This window comes from Coccinella septempunctata, chromosome 3, assembly GCF_907165205.1.
Source record: "Coccinella septempunctata chromosome 3, icCocSept1.1, whole genome shotgun sequence".
Classification (NCBI taxonomy): Eukaryota; Metazoa; Arthropoda; class Insecta; order Coleoptera; family Coccinellidae; genus Coccinella; species Coccinella septempunctata.
In genome coordinates, this window is record NC_058191.1 from 40171876 (window position 1) to 40186900 (window position 15025).

Here is a 15025-nt window from a genome sequence, read left to right on the forward strand (position 1 = left end):
ATTTCCAACAAATTGAATAGCAGACCATTTCCATGGGAAACACAGGTAAGCAAACACTGCAGTGGTATTCATTTATATGTTTATCACAGAATGAGGACATTGGGGTAAATTCACCCATCATAACTCAGATATGAGGCTTTTTCATTGCATATTTCCTCATGGAAGTAACAATAACAATATGGATAATTGGAACAACTTCGTATAACCAGAATGCATCGATACAAAAATAATACATCAGCGCTATAGAATATACTGATACTCTGTGATATAATTTCCATCTCACAGATATGAGTGACACTTGTGAATCAGTGCTAGTGATATATTGAATTAATTTTCATTTCTTCAGATGAATTTCATAAACAAAATAGACCAATTCCCCATGTCGAGGAAGAAGATACTGATTTTCAACAAATTGATTAGCAGACCATTTCCATGGAAAACACAGGTAAGCAAACACTGCAGTGGTATTCAATTATATGTTTATCATAGAACTGAGGACATAGGTCTATATTCACTAATCATAACTCAGATATGAGGCTTTTTCATTGCACATTACCTCTAACAATTATAATATGGATAATTGAAAAAAGTTCGTATAACCAGAATACATCGATACAAAAATAATACATCAGAGCTATAGAATATACTGATACTCTGTGATTAATTTCCATCTCACAGATATGAATGACACTTGTGAATCAGTGCTAGTGATATATTGAATTAATTTTCATCTCTTCAGATGAATTTCATTAACAATATCGACCAATTCTTTATGTCGAGGAGGAAGATACCAATTTTCAACAAATTGGATAGCAGATCATTTCCATGGGAACCACAGGTGAGCAAACATTTCAGTGGTATTCAGTTAAATATGTTTCTTTACTTTTATTAAATGATGAATTCATAGTTCAACTACTTTTGAGAGATAAATAGTATCTGTAAACAAACAACGTGAGCTAAAGTAACCCACCATTATGAATCAGAAAAGATTCTTGGCATTATTTTCGAACCGAATATCAAGGTAGCTCTGTGCTTCTGAAGAAGCGGGTTGGACGAAAGGGAACAGTCCATTATCGTCATTGAGGGGAGTCCCTAAATAATTTTGACGTTTTCAAATTAAGTGCTAACTATTGTGAAGGTTTTGCTGCAAAAGATTGATAATTCAGATAGTGAAACTGAATTATTATGTACACCTCCAAAAATAAAACAAGCAGCTGATGTTACCATACAGAATTTATCACCCGAAAATCCCAAAAGAAGTATAAAGGTAGGTATATACAAAAAATTTTAAGATTGGTGAAGCAGTAAGAATATTTGTCATCATTTTGGCCTATTGTAGTGAACGTAGCATTAAAATATGAAGCATTTCCTCCATGATATAAAAAAATATTCAACAGAAGGAGACTATTAAGATTTGTCAATATACAAGTTCTTCCTGTGCACTTGTATCTTAGTATTCATTGTTATAGTCGTAGATGACGTGTAGTAATTAACTTGTGGTAAGGATCATAATTCATTTGCAAACTTAATCTGCGTGAATTTTGATCTACAATAGCTCGTTGAATAAGAGTTATACTATTATCATCGAATCAACATAATCGAAAGAACCTAGGCACAAATGTTTTATGGTTGCTGGAGCATATTGAAATTCTGTGACCTATCTTTCATGTCAGAAAATGATTGACAATTGTGAATCAGTGTATACGTGATAAACTCTGGTAATTTCAATTCCAATAAGTTAATATGATCGAAAAGTGAAACCGATTCTTATCACGGGGAGGAAGAGACTAATTTTCAACGAATTGAATAATAATTTGTACCCCAGGACCATTTCCTTGGGAAACACAGGTAGGCAGACGCTGCGGTGGTATTCAATTAGACTTGTTTATCATCGAATCAACATAATCAACAGAACTGAGGCAGATATGGCTGAATTCTCGCTCCACTTATTATTTCTCAGGTTTAATGGAAACGGTCTTACTAATTGACCAGCTGTGCCGCTGTTTAGCAAAAGTCAGTTGGCTGAGGTGTCTAGCTGCGTGTGGTCTCTTTTAAATGAATCCCATTATACCCGGGGCACTTTTTCATTAGTATGTCAAACAATTCCATATAAATCATCGTTACTCCTCTGTGATATGATGTATTTATTCTCTATTCCAATTACTCACGTACTGGAGTGGCGGGGTAAAAATTTGTTGTTTAATTATGTGAAATAATTCAACATCCTCAGGTTCGAGAAACTCCAAGTTGAAATTTTGATCGTATCTTATTCGTTGTAGGAAGTTGGACTGATGTGAATAATGTCTGGTATCGGACAAATTAACGTTTTTTCCTAATTAGGGAATTTAATATCTTCATTGTTGAATATGGACGATCGCGTTAATTATCAATTTGTGAGGGGTGGGACTCTGTATCGTGAATAAATTGGAGGGAAATGTTGTTTCTCTATATCTTTTTTGACATCTCCAGTCCCTGTCGTGGTTTTCCAACCAATTGTATACCATTCAGTAGTATTTTTATTAGAGGATCTATCACATGAAGCTCTTGTATTATATCAAAGGTTTTTCTCAAACTGTTATGACTTGCCTTGGTATAACTCTTGCATCATAAGTGATTACTGTCTCACAATTATGACGTAGGTACATCCAAGTTTGTCTTTCACGAAGACTGAACTTGAGTTCTTCATCTTCTCAACCGAGTGTTCAACAGTAGCTTCTGACTTCACATCACTGATTTATTCGTGTTTTTCTTGGTACTGAACCTTATTCCTCATCAAAATATGAACCCTTTACGAACTTTTTAAATTATTATCTTCAAATTTTGTCGCATGGAGAAGTCTCCTCGATATTACAAATTATATTGTCAAGCCCTTCTCTAGAATCTACGCGCTGCATCAAATGAACGTAAATATTCCGGTTTATTTACAGAACTTAAGGTGCTTTACCCCTGCAGTCGTTACAATTCATTGTCTGAGAAGATTTTATAGCTGGAATATAGAGTGTTGTTCGAAGTTTACCTGTTCCCTTTTTACCGCTCCTGAAAGGGTTTTTACTTGAATGGCTAATTGGGTAGTTATCTCGAGTTGTATTATGATAGATAACGTAATTTGCAGTAAATAGAGGGTAGAGCGCGTTTTGCGATTCCTGCCGCCGGTCGGAGTTCGAAGTCTTTTCGAAGGTTTTTTTTTATCTTGAAGAACTAGCTCCCCAACAATTATACAGATTTGAAAACTGATCCATGGATCTATATCTTCTGCAGAGCAGAGACCGAATATGAAATTTTATTTCAGTATTCCGATAAAAAAATCCGAATAATCCATCCAAAACTCCCGGAAAAGATGGAGTCAGTTGAAAATTCGTCAAGACCAAACGGTTGTGCCGAAATGGATGAAGTTCTCAGATTTTACACTAGAAGAGTTGCTCTTTCAGAATATGTATCACGTTTAGATCTACGATAATTTTCCTGGAAGAAAAACTATTCGAAAGCTGACCTTCGAAAAATTCCCAAAAAGTTGGGTTCAGTTAATACTTCCTCAAGAGCGAACGATTGTGCCGAAATGAATGAAGTTCTCAGATTTTATACTAGAAGAGTTGCTCTTTCAGAATATGTATCAGGTTCAGACCTACGATAATTTTCCTGGATGAGAAATTACTCTAAAGATGACCTTCGAAAAATTCCCAAAAAGTTGGGTTCAGTTAAAACTTGTTCAAGACCGAATGGTTGTGCCGAAATGGATGAAGTTCTCAGATTTTATACTAGAAGAGTTGCTCTTTCAGAATATGTATCACGTTCAGACCTACGATAACTTTCCTGGAAGAGAAATTACTTTAAAGATGACCTCCGAAAAATTCCCAAAAAGTTGGGTTCAGTTAAAACTTTCTCAAGACCGAACGGTTGTGCTGAAATGGATGGAGTTCTCAGATTTCATACAAGAAGAGTTGCTCTTTCAGAGTATGTATCACGTTCAGACCTGCGATAATTTTCCTGTAAGAGAAATTCTTCTAAACATGACCTTCGAAAAATTCCCAAAAAAATGGGTTGAGTTAAAAAACTTCCCAAGACCGAACGGTGAAGTTCTCAGATTTCATACTAGAAGAGTTGCTCTTTCAGAATATGTATCAAAACGCGATCTAAGATAATTTTCCTCGAAGAGAAATTACTCTAAAGATGACCTACGAAAAATTCCCAAAAAGTTGGGTTTAGTTAAAACTTCCTCAAGACCGAATGGTTGTGCCGAAATGGATGAAGTTCTCAGATTTCATACTAGAAGAGTTGCTCTTTCAGAATATGTATCACGTTTAGATCTACGATAATTTTCCTGGAAGAGAAATTACTCTAAAGATGACCTTCGAAAATTACCAAAATGATGGGTTCAGTTGAAACTTCTTCAAGACCGAACGGTTGTGCCGAAATGGATGAAGTTCTCAGATTTTATACCATGAGAGTTGCTCTTTCAGAATATGTATCACGTTTAGATCTACAAAAATTTTCCTGGAAGAGAAAATACTTTAAAGATGACCTTCGAAAAATTTCCAAAAAGTTGGGTTATGACTTCTCCCCTCCAAAAATCTCTCCTGAAACTGCCACGACACATGTGGTTTGAGAAAGGGGAATTCAAGACTGTAGCGCTCTATTTCTTTAGAGCAAAATTATACATCGATATTTCGCACAATCTATAATAATTAGTACCTGATTCTGCCTGATTTCTTATTGGATTATAGTACCTAGTTGATTCCCGAAGTGAAGAGAGTTCTTTTTCGAAAAACCTCCTTTCAACATCGTTATGATAAAATTGCCTACAATTATGCCATAACACTGGTCGATCAACCGAACTAGTCAACCACCATCCCTCAGAGTGTTGAGAGAAAGAACGCCTCTTCGAGGAAGAGTAGATGCTGAGCATGGTTTCGATTTTATCTGATCTCCTCAGAGCTCTAGAAAAAAGAAAAGTTAAAGGTTTCAGCACACCTAGTTGCTTTGATATCGAAGCGTAACTCAATTATTTTCCAGAAGCACCCATAATATGTCCTCAAGCGCTTAGTCAACTTGTCTGGAATTCTGATCACCTAGTAATTAAACCGTACATTATTGCCTTACATCCATTTTATTCGCGTCGTCTCAGCATGAGCCCTCCTCTATCGTCCATTAACTATACCGTCATTTTTTCAGGAGGAAGACAAACGTCATCCATGACTGGTAATCCAATATTACCCAGTGTGGGGCATATGAAAAAACTGGTAAGTAGCGCATTGAGTTCAACCGTCACATTTTTTACAGCACACTTTACGACGATGCCCGTGTCGTATAAAGCCGGAATATATGAATATGACTTTTCGGGAATTTGTAGGTGCCAGCTCCGCGTTCATAAAACGATCCGTGTAGCTTTTATTTGATTATTTATTAGATGTATAAATGCCTACACTTCATTTTACGATATTTATGAATTGCTTTTTTAGTGTCTCCAATATCAATTTACTTTTCGGTTCTGGCCGTTCCGGCTCGGTTGTTTTTCATTTTTAATTGCAAGAGTTGGACTGTTACGTTTTCGGTGTTTCGATAATATTTACATTAACGCGGGCCACGCTGTATGTCATGCGGGGAAATGGAAGAATTATTCTAGAGTCTGGTATTGGGCGACTGATATACAGGTAACATACTCCATGCAGGGGTCGTTTATGGATGAAAGATGAAAATTAGAGTGTGGTAACACCTACGTGGTTATGAACAAGTCATTTCAGCAATGAAAGCGTTAAAAGGAGTATGTTTCTATTATACCCAGGATTACAAATCTAAATTTCTTTTGAGAAAAAATATCAAGATACTTCTACACATTCTAATATATTCGGTTTTTTCACTTGTAACAGCGATTTTCATTCAAGAGCTGAATAAATAACTCGGCTCTACCATGTTTTTAGAAAATAGCTGATGAAATTCCATGCTTCCTCGTATTTCAGTATAAAATTTCAACTAGAGCTCTTTTTTGGTTTATATTCAATTTGTTCTAATGATCGGCTCTTGACTGTATCGTAATTCTCTTTTTTCTTGCTTTCTCTTTTTGGTTGTATAGTTATTATTCTTTTTGAACTCTTGTACGTCTTGCACTGCCAGTGTGTTTTTTTTCTTTATCTGTATGTATCTGAGATGTATAGGCTCCTGCCTCTTCTCTTACCAATATTAAATAATAATAATAATAAAAATTATGTAGGAAAGAAGAAACCAAGTCCGAATCACACCTCTTCTGAGGAGGGCAGTGTGAGGTTTCTTATCCTCCTCAGCGCGAGACTCATTAAAACCTAAACTTGCTTCTTCATTGGTTCTAGGCCTTTGCCAATAAACCATTGGTCCCTTGGTCGGTGTATTTCTTCTTGGACACTATCGTGCAGAGTTTTATGTGTTTATTCTCTGGTGGATATCATTTCATTGGATTGTTTCACCAAGCTTCTGTTCTTATTTGAATCTCTTCTCAATTTGTCTCTTGGCTACCATCTGTAAATGCTCATTCTTTTTCTGATGGGTTGTAGGCTCCTGAGTTCTAGATTTGGATGTCCTTTCACAATTTGAAATGTGTGCTCAGCCTTCCTTTTCATAAACTCGATGTATTGACTGTTCCTAACAAAGAGAATCTTCTAGGAGCTAGGGCGTTGCTTCCTTGCGGTCATCCCACATACTGGACTTTATTAAAACTTTTCAAATTGGGGGCGAGCTGTAGAGGGCTTTATTATTTGAACCGGGGTCATTGAGGCTCATTTAGCCTCTCGGGAACTGCGACCATGTAGATCTTTTGTTGTCTACCCTACTCATTCATATGAACCCAAGGAGATCGTCAATCCTTAGGGGCCTTAGCCGTTACCTCGTGAGTATCCAGGACCGGTTTCCCTATATGAATGGTTCTTGGGCCAGCCAGCTCTGGACAGCATACCATGTGTTCGGCTGTTTCTGCTTCTGATCCACAGAGCCTACGAATCGCATCTGGTGACTTTCTCATACTGTACAAATGATAATTGTACCGAGAGTGGCGTGTCAGCAGTCCCACCATCACCTGAAGCTCAGCTCGTGACAGCTTTAACAGTTTTCTACTGTAGTTCATTGAAATCATCAAGCATTTCTTTGACTGAGTAAGTCCAGGAGTGTTTCTCCAGAGGGTTATTCTGTTGTTCAACATCCATTATTGGAACGCTGCCTTATATTGGTATTTTCCAACAGAAAGGCTCAGGTCCAGCAGGTGTTACTATTGATGCTCTTTTTGCAAGTTCATCGACGTTTTACTTTCAACACCACAATGCCCTGGTATCCATAGTAGAGTCACTTTTTGCCTCTGGTCAGTTGCTTTATGGTATAACGGCACACCCATGTCAGCAGAGATCCCTGGCAGTGTGATTCAAGGGACCTCAGCGTGGCATGGCAGTCCTTGGTGATAGAGTTATGTCTCAGTGTGTAAAATAGGGGGTTCATTTCCCAAGGCTTTAGAGATCCTCAGTTTAGGTTCATATACGCCAATGCCGGTGCCCCTTTCTGCCACCACGTGGGTGACTTTTTGTTCAAACGATTTACGAAACTTATTGCTCTAGGACGGTCAGCTATGACCGTTTCTATGTTTCTAACGGACAGAGTGTTTCAAAATCACGACCTCAATCTGAAGGCCAAGACAGCTGTTCACGAAGAAGTGGTCCTCCCAACGCTTCTTTACGGAAGCGAAAGCTGGACACCCTACAGGAGACATATTAAACAGCTTGAACATCTGAGACAAATAATGCACATCAGATGGTTCCACAAAGTTTTAAATGCAGAAGTCTTGCAGCGTGCGAGTTGTACAACAATTGAGACTCAAATAACGAGAGCCCGACTCAGATGGAGCGGCCATATTCTGAGTATGCAAAACACAAGACTTCCCAAAATAGCTCTGTATGGCGAATTCACAGTGGGAGCTCGGAAACTAGGAGGCCAGTATAAGCGGTTTAAGGGTATACTGCAGCAATCCCTAAAATCAGTTAATGCCAATCATAACTGGGAACAACTAGCGTTAAATAGAGCACAGTGAAGGTCTTTGGTCCACGCAGTTATAATGGAGACTAGAGAGAATACAGCGGCGGCCAGATCTGGTTGGTGAATATCCATGCCCGGACTGTGGAAGGATCTGTAGGTCACGGTTGGGTCTCTTCAGTCACATGAGGGCACGCAGTCGCAACCAGCCCTAAGAAATTAGGGTTTGATAGCACCGATTTTTGTTTTGTTTCAACCGTTTCAAAGGGCGTTTCGACGAGGACTTAGCAGCTCTTATCGACAACAGCACAATTGACCTTGGGGTCGCAGCGCAGTGTATCCTATAACTCCAAAAAACATAATTCTGCGTCTGGAGTCATAAATACATCATCGAGACCTCTCTCGTCCAGGCCACAGAGACGAGGGGCGCCCATTTAAATTACAAATGCAATCACGGCGGAGTGACTCTGCGGGCACGAATATGCCAGCTTATGTCCGACCCCGAAATTAGGAACGTGAGCGGGTCGTAAAAACGCGAAAACACTCAAGGAACCGGGACCCACGCCAAGACGTCATCGACGCCGCTCATCGCGGCGATCGTAAAATTGAATTTTCGACAAAACCGAACGTGTCCCCGACCCGAAGAAGAAGAAAAAATCGTCCGCGGCACTTTACGGCCCCCGGGACGTGTCCGCCGTGGTTTCGGCAGAAGTGGGTGCTTCGGATTTATGTACAGCGTGAGGCATAAATTCGGGGACGAGGAGACTTTTTCGCGGGGGAATTTATGTGGATAATTTGGGAATCATGAATTTTCGACGGTAGTAAAAATTGTTTATATTCCGCTTTTAACGTGTATAAAAGTTTATGCGGCCGTCTCGTGTTTAATGGAAGACGCTGTCGGTTGTGTCGTGAGAGCTGTGCATTTCGTGGCATCAGTGTCTTCGGGGAAGTCGATGGAAAGATATGCGGGTTTCTCACATTTTGTAATAAAAATTTAAAGGGAAATCAAGTGTATGAAGTTAAGGCGTTGGAAGAGTTTGCGTCATATATAGAAAATGACAAGCTCTTCTTCTTGTGCAGCCACAACGAAGGCTAAGGTCCAACGATATAGGGAGTTGTAGAGAGTCATACCAGACAATTCAAACCATCATTAGGGGACATGCTTGTTTGCACGTGGATATATTGAAAAATTCTTAGCCTACTATAGAACCAAACAAAATTTCAATGTTAAAATATTTTATTACTCAACATATTCTCCTCTCAATTGGATACATTTATTACAGCGAACCTGCAACGTCTCTAGACCTTTCCAAAAAAATGTTTCTGGTTAGCTCTGCTAACCAGACATCCGCAGCTCTTATTATCTCCTCGTTGGAAGAAAATTTACGACCTTTTAAAGTTTTTTCCAGTTAAGGAAAGAGATGATAGTCGGATGGAGCCAAATCTGGTGAATAAGGGAATTAGTCTAGTAATTCAAACCCTAACTCAAGAATTTTTTGCATGGCAACATGAGATTTGAGTGTAGCATAAACAAATTACCTTTGGATAGCTTTCCGCGTCTTTTCTCTTTAATTTTCACCCGTAGAGTGCTCAGTTCTGTCGAATAGTAATCTCCGGTTATTGTTTTACCGTTATCCAAAAAATTAATCATAATTACTCCATGGCAATCCCAAAAAACTGAAGCAAGAACTTTTCCATCAGACTTTTGGTCACTAAACTTCTTAGATCTTGGAGAACCAGTGTGTCTCTATTCCATCGATTGTTGCTTTGTTTCTAGATCGTAGAAATGTACCCAAGTCTCATCTATAGTAACAATTCGGTTTAAGAAGTCTACATCGTTTTCAAATCGAACACAGATCGAAAGCGATGCTTCTATCCTTGCACGCTTTTGGTCAACATTCATTTTGCAGCAATTTGTCCAAATTGACGTGCACTACATGATAAACGCGTTCGTATAAAATATTCAGTGCTTCAGATCAAATCAGTTTTAGCCCAATTCGACGGTCTGATGAAATCATGTCATGAACTGCATCGATATTTTCGGGGACTGACACAGAAACTGGCCTTCCCGATGGGTCATCATCTTCAATAGAAAATTTAGCTCTTTTGAAGCTAAATCTATAAATCAATACTATTTCAAGTCGTTCGTGTAAGTTCCTCGTATTCCTTCTATAAGTCGTCTAGATCTAATTGAACTTATCCTGGAATGTTAAGATATTGTAATATTGCTGCTTATCATAATATATGTTGGCTAAATGACACCATAATAGTACCTACCATGTGATTTAGAGATCACTTGTATATTTAGTCGTTGTGGGAATATATTTGTAATGATAGGACTGTTAAAAATACATGATTGATGGTGCAACTGCAACGGATTAAAGAATATGCATTTTGCTATTCACTCATTCGCCTACTACAATGTATGTGAGAACGTTTTACTAGATGAAGATATACCAACGTATAACAATTTCCGTATTCCTTGGTCCGATAAATCTTCAATCCTTAATGGATTCAACGTAAACGATATTGTTAGGTGAATACCGGGAAATCGTCAATGGTTTCAAATGAAAATATGGCAAATTGCTTTAGGAAAACTGAATTGCTTTTGGCCTGGAACTATTTATCCAGAAAATAAGAGTTGAGTGAATGTGAAAAAGTGGAATCTCAAACACGATATTTTTGGTGCTCGTGTTTTTGTAGGATGTGTGGGCAGGAACTGGCGCAGGAATATACAGGGAAAACACTGTATGCACTAACGTAGGAGTTCAAAGCACTGAACTCCTGAGTCATGGACCCAAAGCTGGCATTGGAGTGTCGAAGGAAACTCAATGAAATAGTCAAGAACAACAAGGTTTCCTTAGTCTAGGTTCCAGGTCGATCTGGAACCTTCTGGAACTCGCTTACTGGCCCAGAGCCTCACTGGTATGGGAAAATGCACCTATAGGAAAGAGTTTCTGGAAGAAAGAAAAAGGAAACACTCTTGGGGAATTTTCCAGGAATGAATCAATCCAGAAAACTTTTCAGAATGCAGGCAAAGAAGTATTTTTTCTAAGAAAGAATAAGTTAAGCCTCCTCACCGGCTTCTTTACAGCATATTGTCGCCCTAGAAAACATATGATGAGAATGGGTTCATCAGAAACTGATGAGTGTAGATAATATGGGGAAGAAAACTCCTATTCTCCTGGTAACAAAATGCCTCGTCATTGCAAGCCTGCGCAAGGAATGCCTTGGACGAGAAAATTATAACAATAATGAGGACCTATCCTCCTTGAAGCCCTCTCAGAGATACTGAAGTTCATTGGAACTCTGGAGCTGTGAGAACAGCTCTGATATGGGGCACCTTGAGGTCTATTGAAGGTAACGAAACCACTAGTCAATTATTACCTGAAATACTCAGAATAGCTTGTGGTATTGGTCTAGCAACTGAGGTTTTTTAACACTATCATTGTAGGAATGTTGAAATTGAAACGTGTTTTTGCATAACTCTTTTGTGAGCTGTTGTCTCTTCTCCAACTAATAAAATCGTACGAAAGTTGCTGAAACACAGAGCTCACTCATTAGAAACCATCACCGGGCTCCTCGCATTCTTCTCTCCGCGCTAACAGCCAACCCTAAAAACAAGAAAGGCCATCAACTGGTCCGACGAGTTACGACCGGTATAACTCATAAGTTACTGTCACATCGGCCAAAACGAAACTATGCGCCATCGTGTAACGAAAACAGAAGCGTCGAACCGCAAATCTTACACAGTTGGTGTTTATAATTAGGTGACGATGCGAGATCAAATCACATATGAATGTTTAGCACGTCCCCCTGTTTAGCTCTCATTGTTTCCAGATTGCCTTTTTTGCCGCCGCGGACTCGGAGAGTGAAATGCCTCTACGCCATGTCTGCCTTATTAAGTGCGCGATTCATTTTAAAAATGTCGACTTTTTGCGCCCGCGGTCGAAGGAGTTGAATTAACGTTTTAAATGGATTCTCCGTTCTTGCTGTATTAAAAGTAAATGACGAAGTGGCTCGGTATTTAAGAGGAATCCTTGGACGATTCCGAATGCTCGGAAATGGTTTTTCTGTCAATTGTCGTTATTGCGAACGTCTGTGCCTAGCGGCTGGCTGGAATCGCTGTTGTACGTACTCTTATGGGCAACTCCGTCTTACCTGTTTGGGGATTTTATCGCTAGAGTATGCAGGCCCTGGAAGGATATCGAGAAGAATAGTTCTTTCGTCTTGAATGGATCTTTTCTCGACATAACAAAATCATTTGGTAAACGACAATTCAGTCAGGAGTTTTTCCAACATGAACAGCATCTTTAGATTCACATACAAGGAAAGATTAGACTAGCGATATACCCATCTAGATCTGAAAGATCCAGATAGGCTATTGCCTAACCTACCCCTAGCTAAAATGGAGGTCAGTTAGATGCTGAGAACTGGACATGCCTAGATGTTATGGTAGCAAACGCCACATGCAATTTCCAGCGTCCTTCTATGAAGCAAAAAGATTGGTTGAGAGGGACTCAGCTACCTGATAGTGTAGGATTGGACATAGACTCAAGATAGGCAAAAAATCCATACAGACAATCAAACTGCTTCCGAATCAATGTCAGTTGCCAACTCTGTGCCAAAGCTTAGATTCAGATCCACTACCTCGATTAGGATTGGGCAATACACTGCACTGGTATGCAGTGGGCTAATTAATGGGCTACAATAGATTCTTTCAGTGAGACACTTAAAACCTTACGGCAGCGATGGATTGTTTGCTTGTTTGACCCTCTGTAGTCCTCGCCGTTATGGTGGTGAATATGAAGACAACTCTTAGAGTCTGGGAACAGAAACAATAGCGTGGAAGTGGACAGCTTGGATATGGTGGAAGATGCTAATCATTTCTTTTTCATAGATGGCAAAGCACAGGCAGAAGGTGCTGTTAACACAAACCCTAACGGCTTATTGTTCCTGATAAAGATCTATGTTCTACACTAAACAGGCTTCTTGTGTCATCAGGAACTGGTGTGAGGATTGTGGGATCTCGTGTCAACTGGTCCATCCTCTGAGGAATCTTTTATATTACAGGTGGAACTTTATGCTGCTCTTATCAGCAGGCTGGAGAATATAGGCCGGGGGACAAGGGAAAATAAACGAGAGGCAGACAGGTTTGCCAACCAGGGGTTGGCTCAGCTAGAACTGGCGCTACCAATCTTTGGTACACTCTTCATAAGATGACTAGACAGGAAAATTTCCACTAGATAAAGCAAGGAAAGTGGTCTCAGGCAGTCGAAGCTTCTCATTGACGTACTAGCCTCTGAGTCTGAAGTGAAAAAACTCCTGAGTCTCGAGAGGAAACAACTGATCCTGGCGACATCTATATTTACTGGTCACCTGTTCAATAAACATTTAAGATCTCATTGGTTGTTCTTTTTGCCGCTGGTGCACGGATGAAACATTTGAACTTATTCTGTTCACCGGCAGTAGCCTTACAGAATTAAGGTCAACATACTTAGGAATCACAACTCCCACTATTCTTATGGTAAGAGGGTCTTCTCTCTGTCGACTCGTGGTATATCTGTCGGTATGTCGCAGAGTGTGAACGTCTCGAACTGTATGGGCTACTAAGCCTCAGTTCAGCCTAGAAGAGGCTCCACGCATTGCACGTGAAGAGGAAGAAGGCCTTCAACGAATGTTTCTGGAATACCTTTGCTGCTAGATTGAAAATGACCGACTAGATTTTACGAAGGCAATGAGACGAGATGGAATACAAGCTGTGGATGTTATAGAAACATCCTTCATAAGGAGATAAACTCTCTCGTGAGGAAAAATATCGGTTGTTTCAAACTGCACAAATAGCGAATGACGTGTTCGAATTCAGAATCATAATATTCTAGGGTCGAAGGGAAAATGGATTTAAAAAACATCCCTCGGTTCTGACCAGCAAAATTCTCCGGCAGTCGCTTCAGTTTATCGTTTTCGTACTCGTGAAATAACATAGTTTCGCGGACGTAACGTACTGGTTTATTACTTCCACTCGCATCAAAACCCGCAACGGTAAACTCGAAGTTTGAACGACTCGTATAAGTTATTTCGGAAACGGTTATTTTTCACATTTCAATTACGTATCATTCCATTCGAACTGTGTATATGTAAATTCGGATTGCGGCAGATACGGTCGCAATTTCGCAACAATACAGAGGCCCATTCTTCATGTTTAATATTTGGCCGCGGGGAATCGGGGCAGTTATTGCAGTAACTCCATGAAAATTTAAGGCCTTCCTGCATAGAACAATTTCCCATTGCAACTGTTACGTTGCAGTCGTACGAAACGAATCACTTATTTACGTCGGCTGAATGGAAATGTTATTGTTGGCGTTGCGGCGCGCAGGGTGATAATGACGATGAGTTACCTTACGCAAACGTGGTCAAGTTCGCGGGTGATTGATTCGTTTGATATTCATGGGTTTGTGTGCGTTTGTTTGCGCTCGTGCGGATGAATTGTCGGGCGCGGCGCCGTCCGTTCATTCATCTTCGAAATCTGCATACTTATAGAGCGTGTGTTCAAAAATATTCGTCAAGTAGGCCGTGGAATTTTGAAAGTCGATATTCCAAGTCTAAACACACTTCTAAGTAGGGAGGCAATGAATACAGTTGCTGTAGCTCATTATAAATCCTGCCGAATTACTTTTTCGCGATGTGTTGACGTTCAAACAGAAAAGTAAGTGGTCGACGAATGAAGAAAATCCCGGAGAATTGTCCAGCATTGTTTAAAATACGATGACAGAAGTTTCACGAACCTAAGTTTGGGTTTTATCTCAACCGCTGACTGCTGGAATTCCTGTTGGCATATGCCACACGATTTTGAAAAGAAGACATCAACTTGTTTCCATAAAGATTGACATATTATCAGAAAATTGTGTAGGTCGACCACCTACCCTTGTAGCATCCAGAAAAATCGGAGTTTGAGATATGCATCTGTCAACGGAAAATTGTGAGACCTATTTTCTTTGATTGAATAACAACCGAATATTATGAAACTGGAATGTTCCATAATTTT

At 39.6% G+C, this 15025-nt stretch overlaps 1 long non-coding RNA gene across 1 annotated transcript in view; it reads left to right on the top strand.

The window, feature by feature from the left end:
* Window positions 1-15025, top strand: part of LOC123309801 — a 97612-nt gene continuing 82587 nt past the window's right edge. The window contains exons 1-2 of the long non-coding RNA XR_006537290.1: window positions 1-45; window positions 5170-5237. This is a non-coding gene — a long non-coding RNA (uncharacterized LOC123309801). The remainder of the gene's footprint in view (window positions 46-5169; window positions 5238-15025) is intronic.